Genomic DNA, 14,936 nt, shown 5'->3' on the forward strand with positions numbered 1-14,936 from the left:
CTAGTTTAAAGGTATTAATATTAAAACACACTTGAAATTGTTGACAAATCACTGTGAAATATCTCTTACATCCAAAAAATGTTTCAAAATGACATTTATTCAGCTTATTCCAGGACTATGAAATTCATTCATTCATTCACTGAACAATTATTTAGTAGGTACTCAAGATTAATTCAGGACTTTACTGGGCACTGAGATACGAATCTGACCTCAAGAAGTTGACCGTCTAATAATGGAGAAAAGGAAATAAAAGGGCTTTTTAATAGAGGGCACTAGGTTAGATTTATATAAAAGAATTTAGAGGACAGAAGAGTGGTTCCTAGTTAAGACTATAGTAGGTGTCACCAAAGGCTTCAGGGAGTTGAATCTTTTAAGTGCTGGCGAGAGTAAGCTGGTGCATATATATGTTAGGCAATGTGGTATGCATGAGTGGTGGGAGGATATTAGCATATTCCAGGTAAAGGGAACAGCTTGTGTAAAGGGACAAAGGTATGAAAAAGCGCAAACTGGGGAACACAAGTGTTCCTGTGGATGAGGCACAAGGATTGATGAGTTTATGGAGACATTTCCAGGATCCTCTTGCAGGCAGGTAGACATTGGATGCTGGGTGAGGCTGGGGACAGCATCAGGAGAGCCTGGATCAGGAATTGAGGCTGGAATGTCCCTTGCCCATGGGCCGCAGTGTGCAGCAGAGCATGAGGGGTGATTAAACAGACTTTAATCTTTGGAGAGACTTTGGAGAGAGTGAGAAATTGAGAGTCAGTAGATCTGACATCTAAGGAGGCAGCCAGGCAACGTTCAGGTTGGAGGCAGAAACGGAAGGAAAACAGGGACTTGACATGAGAGCAAAGGCTCAGAGCTGCGACCTGGGTGTGATATGGAGCTTGGAAGAATTTCCTGAGCAGCCGGAACATAGCTGCAGCAGATTTTTATAGGGCACTTGCAGGCTCCTGAATTGGTGAGGAGGGAGCTGTTAAGGGCACTGATCTGGCTCAGGCAGAGGGCCTCAAACTAAACTGACGAGTTTGAACTGTATCGTGAAAGCTTTGGGGAGTCATTGTGGGGGTTTAAGCAGGGCAATGGCATGATCGGATTTGCGTTTTAAAAAGATCTTGTTGGCTGCTGTGTACAGATAGATTGAAAGTCTGTGAGCCTGAAGGCATGGAGATCTGGGAAGAGGGTTAGATGGTGGAAGCCTGGTCTCAGTTGCTACAGTGGATATAGACTAGGGAGGAGACATTCTGGCGAGATCTGGAAGGTGGAGAAAGACTGGTTCAGAGGAAGAAGAGGAGAGGAAGAGCAGAGTCTAGGAATCTAATTTAGTTTCTGAATTGGGTGCCTGGGATAGAATAGGGTACCTGCCTTTCCCTGCAGCATGGGGCCCCCAGAGGAATTGTAAAGCTGATTGCACAGATGGAGGTATTGAGTTTGAGGATCTTTCTGAAAGCTAGATGGGGGACAATCTAAAAGGAGTCATGTATAAGTCTAAAACTTAGAAAAAAGAGCTGGGCTAGGGATAGGGGTTTGGAGTTCATTAGGATTTAAGGGGTGACAAACTGATGGGTTTGAATGAAGAGTAAAAATGGAAAGAGCTCTGGTAGATGCTGACATTTAGGAGAAATGGGAAGAAAAGGATTCATAGAATTGAGAATAATGGACAGAAAGGGAGAAGGGAAATGAAGAGACAGTGGTGATACGAAAACTATAGGAGGAAATAATTTCAAGACTAAGAAGAGGTACAGAAGAGTCAAGCGTGATGTCAGCATGATTCTACTGTGAATGTGAAGGGTAAGACAAGAACTGTACTCACTTTCCAAGTATTGTACATGTGGTAGCTCATTCAATCCTCACAGCATACCTATGGGTTATATGCTATTATCCCCATGTTACAGATGAGGCTGCTAAAACACGAAGAGGTTGAGTCACTGGTCCCACATGGTAAAACAGAACAAATATTCATATCCACACAGTTTGATCCTGTAGTTCAGATACATAAGAACCAGCTTTGGCGGTGCTGAAGAACTAAAAATCCAAAAAGTAAAGCTAAACAGCAGTGAAATGAGGGAGTATAGAGGAAATTCGGAAGTAGAAACAATGAATAAATACCTTTCTCAAGGAATCTTCATAAAGTAAACTGGAGAAGTCCTGGCTAGAGGGGAGGTGGAGCTGAGGGAGGTTGTTTTGTTTTAACTGGAAAGATTTAAAGTTATTTTTGCATTGAGTTACTTACGCAGATGAAGTGTAGATAAATGTGGAAAACAATGAAGTGAGTCCTTGAAGGCATCAGAAGGGGTTAGAATCAAGAATATAGGTACAGACATTAATAGTGAACAAATAATTTATTGAACACAAAATACTACTTGTCCCTAATAAGTGGTGGGTTTATAAAGGTGTGTAATATATATATGTTACATATTATATATGTTTAATATATATAAAGTATGTATATGTGTATAAAATATGTGTAATGTATATGCGAATGTATATATTTTATTACATATATGTGTGTGTATATATATGTTATTTATCTATATTTGGTAATTTGCCCTCAAGAGCTCAAATTGAGTTATAGGCAGACAATTTTTTAGCAGTGCATCCTGACATCATGTGCTGTTATGAGAGAGGCTACTGATATACTGACTTCAGGATGATGGGATGCAGAAGTTTAGGACTGAAAGCTCAGCGCAAGGTTTTCTGCTCCACTCACTGGCCTCCTTTTAATTCCTGAGCAGGCCACGATGCTTCTAGTCCCAGGGATTCATATACCTGGTCCCTACTCCTCTTCAGGTTCCAGTTGGAATGTCACTTCTACCAAGAGTCCTTCCCTCCCCTTGTATCTGAAGTCACACTTCCCCACACTTTATTCTCTCTCACATCACCCCATTTACTTCAGGGCCATTTTCAGTTTATAACAGATCATTCCCAATTTATGATGGTGCAACTTCCAACTTTTCAATTTAATGATGGTATGAAAGCAATACCCATTCAGTAGAAACTGTACATTGAATTGTGAATGTTGATATTTTCTTGGGCTAAGCAGTAAGTGTATGGTCTTCTCTTGTGATGCTGGTTGGTGGCCATGATACTTAACTCACCATCAGTCTCTCAGTCTTGAGAGTAAACAGCTGATACACAGACAACCATTCTTTACCCATACAACCATCCTGTTGTTTTTTACTTTCAATAGAGTATTCAGTATTCAAATTGCATGAGATATTAAACACTTTTTTACAAAATAGGCTTTGTGTTAAGCTGATTTGCGCAATTGTAGGCTAAGGTAAGTATCCTGAGCATGTTTTTAAGGTAGGCTAGACTGAGCTAGGATGGTCAGTAGGTTACTTTATTAAATGCATTTTCAGTGTAAGGTAATTTTGACTTACAGTGGGTTTATTGAGATGTGACCCCCATTGTAAGTCGAGGAAGATTTGTAATTATCTTGTTTATTTTTACATTTGTTTATGTCATTCTTTTTCTAGAGGTAAAGCTCCCAGAGAGTGGGAACTAACTTGTTCACCATTATCTCTCCAGTGCCTAAAGAGGAATTGACATATGGTGGTCAGTATACTTTCGAATTAATGAACGAATAAAAGGAGTAATATTTGGGCAGAGTCTTTATGGGTGTCCATTAACAGTGAGGTAGAGCAGGTCATTTTAAGTAAATGGGAAAGCATGTGCAGTGTTAAAGATGCATGAGCCAGGATGGTATATTTAAGTAGCAATCAGTAATTTGGTATGTTTGTAGCATCCCATGAAATGGCTTCATGGCAGTGATGGTAAGGATGGAGCGGATAAATGGAGTGATTGGCCACAGAATGGTACATTTTGGCCATATAAGGAATGGCTTTGGATGCCAAGTCAAATAATCTGCTGGTATGGACAACCAATTGAAAAAATTTCCAATACTGTGGAAATTAGAAGTTAAAAATCAATTCCATATGCACTTAGCCATTAGCATTTATGTCTAAACTCTGAATAATTAGAAACTCTTCTGTTTATTAAGTTCTATATTGATGCAATTATGATCATACAATGCAGACTATTGACCTAAATCCTTTATTAGAAGTTAGATTTCTGTGAAAAATTAAGGACTTCTGTTTAGTGTGTATCACATATTTTCTTGTGATCATTGCCTAGTAATTCAGCAGCCAGAGAATCAAGGGCTTTGTCATTATAAGAAGACATCCATATTCATTAAAAGAGTTGGGCTGATCTTTGTAGGTATGGTAATGGAAATCTGCAAACTTGTTTAACCAAAGATCAAACAACCTCATTAAATGTTAGTCATTAATAATAATAACCTCATTTTTTACTTTTTAATTTTTTGGGGTAAGAAATGGCAAATGGTAGAAATATAGCAAAAAAGAAAGCAAGCAACATTCACTGAGAAAACTGTTCTTTGTTTTTTATTAATTACTAGATTAGGGAAATGACATTTACTGAGGAAAATAACACATCATTTAATGGAATTGCCAAAGGTCTTTTGAACCTCCAGAGAATTGAAGAAATGAGCTAAATGATCAAAACCAGCGCTGGGAGCTAGAACTCTAATACTTGCTAACGCTTTTACTAATTTGATAAGTTATATGAACTTCTAAACAACAAGATGAGAGCAATGAAGGAACTGTAATGGGGGAAAATATTCCATTTTACGTCACTATTTGTTGTCCTAGTCACCTGAGGTTATTTCCATGACATGATAGCATTGCCTTCCTAACTTTGGTGAGATAGATATCACTAGGTATATGTAAAGAGATAATTTCTATTTATCCTTTATTTTTACTTACTTACCTAGAATAATGTATCAATTTATGAAAATATAACTTTGGAATTTACATAATTACTAACCAAAATAAAACTAAGTACACAAGTATTATCTTTTCAATTTCCTAGCACATTTAGTAAATATAGTTAATTCTGTTTTTGAGGTGTATGTCCAGCTTAATTATTTCCATTTGCTTAGAAGCATGTAGCTGTTTGAAATTGGTACAATTATCCCAGTCATCTACTAAACTGAAGGCATCTTATTTTGAGCTGAAGGCTGTAGTATCTTAGCACTTGGGGTATCTTTCCTTTACTTAGCACAGTTGATAAAACTAGACCGTCACTGCTAGCATACATCTTTTCAGGTCACAGCAAAGTTTAAGGAAACTCCTCATTGCTCCCTGAAGACAAACCCTAATGGATAATGATGGTGTATTTTCTGCTTCTGTTCTTGGGAGAATGATCATGCTTCTATTTCAAGGGTTGGCAAACTATGGCCCATTGAGGAAATCTGGTCTGTTGTGTTAGTGGAAAGAAAGTTTATTGGATCACAGTCACACCCCTTTATTTACATATCAATTATAGTTATTTGCATGCTGCAAAGGTAGAATTAGTAGTTGCTACAGAGACCACTTGGACTGCAAAGCCTAAAGGAATTCCTGTTTGTCCCTTTACAAAAAAGTTTGCTGAGCCTTGCTATAGTGAAAGGTTTCCCTAAATATTTCCATATGACAAGTGTTAAAGGGAATTTTCATGGGTGGGATTAGTCAAAGGTCAGATAGTTAAGGAAACACTTAGTTGAGCAAATTAAATTTTTCCTTACTGCAGGATTTCTCCTGATTAATGTACTGATGTGCCTTTTGACCCTTTTAGAAGGAAATATTATACTAGTATTTTCCAAAATTATTTGACTCTTGTCTTTTCCTTGTGGACTATGTATGAGCTTAGTGATCTGCAAAGTACACTTTGAGAAATGCTGAAATACATGAATTTTCTTCATGGTTGTTTATCTCTAAATTCTCTTTACTGCTTGAGAGGACTGTCAATTCTCTCTTTTCTCCATAGTGTAGATATTGTAAGAGTTATTAACTTAATATAATGTGCACCTTGCTTCTACTATTTCAACATGATCCCAGTATGAATTATTTTGATGTGTGACCTCATTTTTAAAGTATTTTTTTCCATTCTTTTGAACAATTTTAAACTTAACTCGAACACAGTGTATGTTGAACAGTTATATAACTGCATGATTTTTCTCCACACTACTGCACTTAGAAAATATTAGAAAGCCAGCTGTATAAATTAGCTGCTCTGGAAAAATTAAATGTACATCTAGCATTTTTTTTTTTTTTACATCTAGCATTTTTTTCACAGTTGGAAAGTCTAAGTTAATAATGTATCTTTCTTTAGGTAGAAGTAATCATTTACAAAAAGGAAGTGAACATGGACAGTGTATTCAGTAAAATAGTGTAATTTTTCCCCTCCTAAGTGTAAGAGTTAATTTAGATCAATAAAAAGTAGTGATTGCAGATTATGTTTATGTCAATTAAGCTGATAAGCATTGGGCCTCCTGTTTGTTTCAGTTTTCTTCAATCATGTAATAAATACATGGTTTCTCAGAGCAGAGAATATGGTATAAATAGAAGGTTTTCAGTGGGTCACTTCAAATATAGAGAATGTTGTGATCACAAAGTGGTAAGAGTAGTGGGTGTGGTGGGTGTGGATTACATGGATAATTCAGTTTATTCCTAATGTTGCTAAACTGTTTAGTCTGTGCACAACACTTATAGATGACCACGTTTGGACAATTCCTATAGGAGGATATAGATTGTAAAATGTAAAATGCTTCCAAGAGTATCTCAGTAGCATTGGTATACATGATTGGGAATATCATGATATCATAACCAAATTTAGAACTGTGGCTTAGAATAGTAAATTCTAACTCTTCCATCTCTGTTCTTTGGCAAATATTGTTTACTCTGGTGAGAATTAATTCTCCCTGTTGTCTCTTTATTTGCTATTGTTGCTGTAATAAATTACCACAAATTTAGTGGCGAACAACACAAATTTATTAAGTTCTGGATGTCAGAAATTTGAAATGTATTTCACTGAGCTAAAACCAAGGTGTCATCAGAGCGGTGTTCCTTCCGGACACTCTAGTGAAGAATCTATTCTCATGCCTTTTCCAGATTGTAGTTTGCTTGCACTCCTTGGCTTGGGCCTCTTTTTTCATCTTCACGCCAGCAGCATAGCATTTTCAAGTCTTTTTTGGATTTTGGACTTTGCTACTGTCATCACATCTACTTTTTCTCTTACTCCCCTCCTCCCCGCCCCCTCAGTCTCTCTCTTATAATGATGTTTGTGACTATATTTGGCTTACCTGGATAATAAAGGATAGTCTTCTCATCCTAAAATGCTTAACTTAATCATTTTGCTAAATCTCTTTTGCCATGTAAGGTAACATACAAGTTCTTGTGAATACAATATGGACATATTTGGTGGGACATTGGTTAGTTTTCCACATGTAGCAAACTGGAATGTATTTTTTGGTTTAGAAATTATCCCTACCATCCAGAATGCATTGTTTCACGTGGCCTCTACCTTACCAGACTAAGTTGTATGTCCCCCAAGTGGGCCCCACTAATAAACCCTCATGTTTACTCTTGCTGTATTACTTATACTGTGTTATTCATGCCTGTTTCCAACCATTTCTCCTAGTAGACTGCAAATTTGTTTACTGTCATATCCCTAATACCAGATACAATGATGAGAGGATTGTGGATACTCAATAACTACTTGTTGGTGTCTTCCAGACATAATTAAGGGATGCACTGATGTTTTGACCCAGGCTGTAATTGTTTAGTTTACTTCACAACAAATCTTCTTTCCTCTTACTTGGAATCTCAAATTATTTCTAAGTTGGCCAGTGCTTGAGTATATCCAGTCTGATGTACTTGCTTTCTGGGAAGCCAGCCTTTGACTCTTCCATGTCATCATTTTTTTCTATTTTCTTTATATCTCTATGACCATTCCTATTATTCCTTTTCAAGGAAAACTCTTCCTTCACTTACTGCATAACTGTAACTGTTCTACATAGTTCTATCTGCAAATCTTGTCTTTCTCTTCTTTGCATTCTTGGATTATTTACCAAAACCCATGATACTACTACCTGTTTTTTGGTAACCATGTTAATCTCTTCAGATTTTTACCCTGAGCCACATGTCCAACTTTCTACTAACCGTCTCTTTCTGGAGTGCCGCAGAACCTCAGACTCTCTTTACAACTTGCAGACCTCAATCATTTTTTCCATCCAGATCTATACACCCAATTCTGTACACCCTTTTCAACTTTCCTGTCTGGATTAATGAAGTTGAGACCCATTCTTTTCTTACTTCTGCTGCCGTAGTTCAGATTTTTAGTATTTATTTTTATTTTTTGGGGTAAGACTGTGAATTGATAACTTAAACTCCTGGTACCCTGTCTTTAGAGTAATCATTCCAAAACATATTCATTCGTTCTAAAACACAGAGCACTTCCATGGTCACCAATATCTATAGATAACATCCAGTATCTTTGCCACATTATACAAAGTTCTTTGTGATCAATGAATGATATTTCCAAGAGATGTGTAGAGTTATTACCTGCGTGGTTGTTGGCAGAAATGTGTAAGCCCTGGAAAGAGATTTCTTGGATTTAAATCCTAGATCCATTACCTAACAGCTGTTTGATATTTGATAAGTTACTTTGTTTTCATGTTCCTTAATTTCCTTATATATAAGGTGGGGACAATAATAATGTTTGCCTCAAAAAGATTTAGTAGAGATTAAATCTTATAATTTGTAGAAATTCTTTAAAAAGTGTTTGACATAGCATAATTGCTCAAACAAATGACACATACTATTAATATTATTAATTAATTCATATTAGCTTTATGCTCTCATGAAGCTTTATATCTTTTATTATTTATTCTATATTTACCTGTGGTAAGCACCTGGAGGGCAGTATAGCCAATGGTACAGAGCACATGTTTGGGCATTAGAAAGATCTGGATTCACACCTTTATCTCTGACACTTAATATCTCATGTTTGAAATCATGAGAATATTATCTCTTTCCTAGAGCTGTGTGAGAATTAAATTTGAGAATATATATTAAGCAATTATTACAGTATTTAGTGAATATAATAAAATATCCCCAAATAGTATTTTTCTGTATCAGTTAGTGCTTTGCATGTGTAAAATATTTAATGGTTGCTAAGTAATTTGTCAAGTTCTAATTTGGAGAAAACTAGTCTGGTTTGAGAAGATGTAGAGGGGTTGTATCATGTCTTTCTTTTTTTGGAGGGGGTCTTTGTGTCTTAATAGAGGTAATCTTCAGGATCCATGGGATACAATATGAGACTTTTAAAAACTTAATCAAAATAAGGTCAAGATATTAAAATACAGAGAAATCACATCTTACCATCTGCTAGTTCTAGCTCCATCTTTACTTTGAGCTACTAGTCTGAAATTTTAGTCAATTTGCTCAGCTTCTCCATATCATTAGAACATTTTGATTGAAAATTTAAAAATTTCAATTTATAATTAAATGAAATAAACTTTGCTGAAAACCACACTTTTATGTAATTTTTAAATTAAACTAGGTATTGTAGTTGATGGGCTTTATTAATTTATTAGCATGAGTTATTTATTCATGTCAGTTTCACAAACTGGACCATAATTCCCACGAGGCAGAGGCTTGCTTTATTTGTATTATGTGAGTGGTTCCCAGTATGATCTCACTAATATTTGTTGAATGAATGAATTTCAATTACCTCTTGTAACTCTTTTAACTGACTTAAATAAGGCAGAGATTTAAAATTCATCCTACATAGGTCAATGTATCTATATATATTCATTTGATTTTGTGATCTTTTTATATCAGGGTTTGGCAAACTATGGCCTACAGGCAAAAATCTGGCTTGTTGCCTGTTTTGTGAAGCTTGTGAATTTAAAATTGCTTTTATGTTTCTAGATGTTTAGAAAAGAATCAAAAGAGAAGTAATATTTCATGATATGTGAAAATTGTAGGAAATGAAAATTTTAGTGCTTATGAACAGTTTTATTAGAATATACACATGTTCATTCATTTCTATGTCACCTATGGCTGGTTTTGCTATAACTGACAGTAAAATATTGACTATCTGACCCTTTATAAAAATCTACCAACATTTACTCTAAAGAGAACAAATAAAAAAGAGACACTACTACATAGTTCATCTTGCTTTTGATTTTTTTTTTAAAGATTTTATTTATTCATGAGAGACACACAGAGAGAGAGGCAGACATAGGCAGAGCGAGAAGCAGGCTCCATGCGGGAAGCCTGATGTGGGACTTGATTCCGAGACTCTGGGATCATGCCCTGAGCCAAAGGCAGGCACTCAATTGCTGAGCCACCCAGGTGTCCCCATCTTGCTTTTGATTTTGAAAGAACCAAGATAAATGACCACATGCATATTTTAGTTCTCTCTTTAACTATAAATTATACTTAGATAATTTACTATCAATCATGATTATAAAGTGATAAGCTATACAACTTTTAAAATCAAATCTCCCTATAAGAATGTGAACCAGTATTGATAAAATACATGCATTGCTTAATATCAAATTTAGCAATTCTTATTTCAGGGTTTTGTGTTCCTGCTTGCTTTCATTTATATACCCTTAAAAATGATTCATATTTGTGTATAATAACTATGAGTCATCTTGAGGATAAAGCATTTAATACCTAATTCTAAGTGCACACTTCCTTGAGTTATAATTATTCCATGAATTTTAGTGATTTTCTTTTTTATGTATCTCTCTTTTCCCCTCTATCTTAGCTCTCAAACTTTAGGTCAATAGCTATCACAATTTGGAAAAAAATGTAAAAACAACTCAGGATAATAATAGTGATAGTAATAATAATAACCCTTTACATTTTGATAGTATGTTGTATTTTTTAAAATTTTCAAAACTTTCACATACATCAAGGAAACCTACTGAGCTTGGTCTGAAACCTTCTAAACTAAGATACGGTATGTTTCACTATTGTAATTGGTGTGGGGCTCAGATACAACAGAGGTAAAGAAGTCTGCTTTTTGTTTTCTAGTTGATTAATTCTTATACTAGTATCAAGAACTGTTGATATGAACAGGTAAATAGAAGATAGAGGCTGTTTTTTAGTAGTCAAAAACAATACCAGAGGTAATTGGAATTACCTTCAAAAAAGATTTTGTAAAGACATTAAAATAATATATGTTCATTTTCCCATTTTTTTTTTTTTTGGTGAAGTACACACATATTAGCTACAGTTTAATTTGTCATGACATGTTTTGTAGTTTCAGCCATCTGCAGTTTCTCATTTGTTAATAAGTGTTTTCTATCACCACACCTACTATGTTTTCCCCTCTTTAGTAGGAAGTGTTAAATTGGGTATAGGCTAAAATTCTCTAACAAAGAAGGTCCAAAGTAGTGGTTTAAAATGTTAGAACTGTCTATTTCTCTTAAAACAATCCAGACTTTTGTGTTCCAAAGCTGGTAGGAAGACGCTGCTAACTTTGCCCCATAACTGCTTTCTTTGGGTCCATCATGGCCTCTCCAGTTGATATCACTTCCCAACCAGAGAGAACCAAGTGCCAGGGAGTACATGTACAATCTTTTTTCAGTGAGAAACCTCAAATTGGCATATATATGTCATTTCTGCTCTCATCTGAAAACTTAGAAAGTAGGCAAAATGGCCATTCTAACTGAGTATATCATCAATTGCTGAGAGGACCATTGCCAAGGTTAGTTTAGTTCTATTGTCAAAAAGGAGAGACTGGATATTGATAGATAACTAATAATCTTTGCTACAGAAATGGTGCTACTATAAATATAGATTTTTTTTTATTAAGAGAAAAGCTGCGTAGACATAAATTTGCTCAGTTGGACTTGGTTTTCTGATGCCAGCGTTTCTACTGCATTGTACACAAACCACTGAATATCCCTATTCACACTATTATGTGACTATTTCTTAACCTTCATTACTCATGAAATGGATTTGAATAGAGAGCACCTCAGACTAGAAAATATTCATGAGTTTAGGCCAGTTATATAAATAACCCTTATTAGTAATATTGTGCTAAGTTGAATGTAACACATCAGCACAGTTATTTTATATTATAAACAACCTAGTTTAAAATTTATTTGGTAGAGGGTTGAAGGTTCTATAAAGAGTTAGTGATTGAATTTTATTGGATTTATTTTCAAATGTTATTTAAAAACTGGCTTGCAATATTTAAGAAACCTAAGATATTGTGTGTCTAATTAATACACATTTTAGGTAGTAGCATTTTAGTAATTTTCAAGGATAAACTCAGTTAGTAGAACTCATTAATTTCTAAATTTTAAATGATTTGCACTGGCTATGCTTCTTTCTTGGATGAGTAGTTCCTCTAGTAAGTACCCTAATATTAGACTGTCTCTTGAATTTTTAAACCGACTTATTAAAAGAAAAGGCTTGAGTGAGAAAAATCATACAATTACAAAGCCATCCTTTCCACTTACTATTAAGCTAACAATCTAAGCCTAATATTCAATGTTATTAACAATGCCCCAAGTCAAAGGTTTGTGATTAAATGAAGGATACAAAAAGACTGCCATTTTTAAAACATCACTTAATTTTTTTAGAAGAATGTAAATCAAAGAATAGAATTAAAGCCCAAGAGAAAATTTATTTAAGCATATTTGAATTTCTTTTCAGTTCCATTTCACCGTCAGTTTTTTTCTTCCCTTCTGATAAACTTTTGCCCTCTAGCCTGCTGTGAAAGGAACAATGAGGCAGCCACCAATGTTCCCTAAACTCTGTAAGTGACTCTTCTGAGTTATTATCCTCCAGCTTCTATAAGGGGCATGAAAAATCTCCTTTCTACCTCTCCCACCAGGAATCCAGTGTAAAGCATTGCACTTGATGTCTTGTAGAGCGGAAATCAAGAAACATAGGGCCCATCTGTGTACCTCTTGCATGCTGAATGGAAAACATGATCACCATTATAAATTAATGAGAAACCTTTATCTGGCCAAGGCTCTATTCTCACACAATGTAAGTAACGTGCAAAGATCTGAGACTTCCATGAAATGCCTGCCCCAGCCTGGCCTCTTCTAGTGTTAAAGAAGAATGGGAATCTGGACAATTTTCAGAGACTTATTTAGGCCATGAGTCTGCTTGCTGGTCTGATGAAACCTTTGTGCTTTAAGTTTCCAGTTTTTTATCAAAAGAAGAAAAAGGAAAAAAAATAAATAAACAAAAAGTTTAAAAAGTAGAAAAACATCTAAAGCAACAATTTTAATTTTAGGATTGAAGATTTGATACTGATTTTCTCACTATCCTCCTCCTCTTTTGTCTGGAAGACAAACTTATTTTCATACCTAGTTTCTCTGCTTCCTTGTCAACTCATTAGCCTGTGAATCCAGAGTAGATTTTTATCTAAGGAATCAGGCTTCGAGTCCTAAGGACATCAGTGATTCTACAGGGTGATAAACCCCTCATCCAGACCCTGCCTTTTGCCTTCTAATTAGTTGGCACCCTCCATAGGAAATTCAGTTTTGCTAGACACACCATTGGTCTTAGAGTCCTATTGTAGTATTTATTAGCATATGGAGTCATTCATTATTTGATCAGAAGTGGAAAGTTATGAATCTAAAACAAAAACTGGAGGAGGACTATGTATTTAACCTGCTTACTAGCTAAGGTGCATGCTTTACAGATAACATATCTGGATGTCTTCTGTGAAAAATATTTTCCCATTTCATCTTATTATCTTCCACCCACATATCTGCCTTCTCCTTTTAATTAGCCAAATTCCCATTCCTGACCTTTTCTCTTTTTACTCTGTTTACCTCTCTGGATGCTTCTTTTTTCTCTGCTGCAGTAAATTCTTGAAACTATCTCCTAATTAACACATGGTACATCTCCTCTATAAAAATATGTATTTACTAAATTATACACAGGCTTTTTTTTCTGTAAAAGGTGGTGAAGGGTCTCTATTATCTGTCACTTATATGACAGTAAAGTTAATTACAATTGCCACATCACCTGTGGTGTTGTTCTGTCCATCATTATTAGTTATTTATTTACACCCTTGCTATACATTTCTGTGGCTAAGCCCATGTTGTTTTTTTTTATTCTGGAAAGAAAGTGTCTGCCAACACTCTGGTATTTCTCTTCCTACTTTGTACGTTTCTTATTTTTCATCTTCATCTTTCTCCAATTTCTAATTTAAGATAGAAATGCAAAGATTAAAAAAAGTTCTTTGAGGACACCTGGGTAGCTCAGTTGGTTGAGTGCCTTTGGCTCAGGTCATCAACTCCACATCTGGCTCCCTGCTTGGCGGGGAGTCTGCTTCTCCCTATCCTTCTACCCTTGTTCCCCCAGCCCCCCAACTCTTTCTTGCTCTCTTTGTCTCTCAGATAAATAAAAGCTTAAAAAAAATTCTTTGAATAAATCTATTAATTTACAGGCATTTCTTCCCGCTGTTTTTTTTCCTCCTTCAACAGTGGGTCATGCTAAACATTGATTTACAGAAAAGCAGCTGTAACTGCATCTGTAACTGTTTTCCACCATGATTTTGGCTCCGAAATTATAGCTTCCATAAAGGTTAATTATTAAAATGTCAGAACTTGAAATGATGTTGCTTAGTTAGTAAATGTGATATAGACTGACTTAATTTTCAGATACTAATACTTCTACTTGATAAAAATACATAACTAGTGAATATCCCCAACCACTCTATATAAGTTATGATGGTAGCCCTATAAACAAATGCAACGTAATTGGAATTTCACATCATATCTTCATGATCCATAACTCCATGATTGCAGAAGCATGGTTTCAGCATTATTCTTATGTGTTGTCTACTCTAACTTCCACAGCATGAGTAACCCCAAATTAAATGGTAAGTATCCAAGGACAGAGCAATCAAAGTGAAAGAGGAAGGTGATTTCCATGTAGTAAACTGTGTAAGTATGAAATTATATTATACATCTAGGTAGCTATTTCTGTTGCTCAAGTTATTCCCTCAAAGCTAAGTTCCTCACTCAGTGACAGACTGTTTACAAATATTAACCTACCTTGGAGAGTTCAGTTTAAGGGTGTTAGGACCTGAAATGAATTTGTGAA

General features: G+C 35.4%; 1 long non-coding RNA gene across 13 annotated transcripts in view; it reads left to right on the top strand.

Moving 5' to 3' along the window:
* Positions 1-14,936, top strand: part of LOC144318330 (uncharacterized) — a 299,311-nt gene that overhangs the window by 72,406 nt on the left and 211,969 nt on the right. The gene's annotated exons all lie outside the window — the stretch shown is intronic.

This window comes from Canis aureus, chromosome 8, assembly GCF_053574225.1.
Source record: "Canis aureus isolate CA01 chromosome 8, VMU_Caureus_v.1.0, whole genome shotgun sequence".
NCBI lineage: Eukaryota > Metazoa > Chordata > Mammalia > Carnivora > Canidae > Canis > Canis aureus.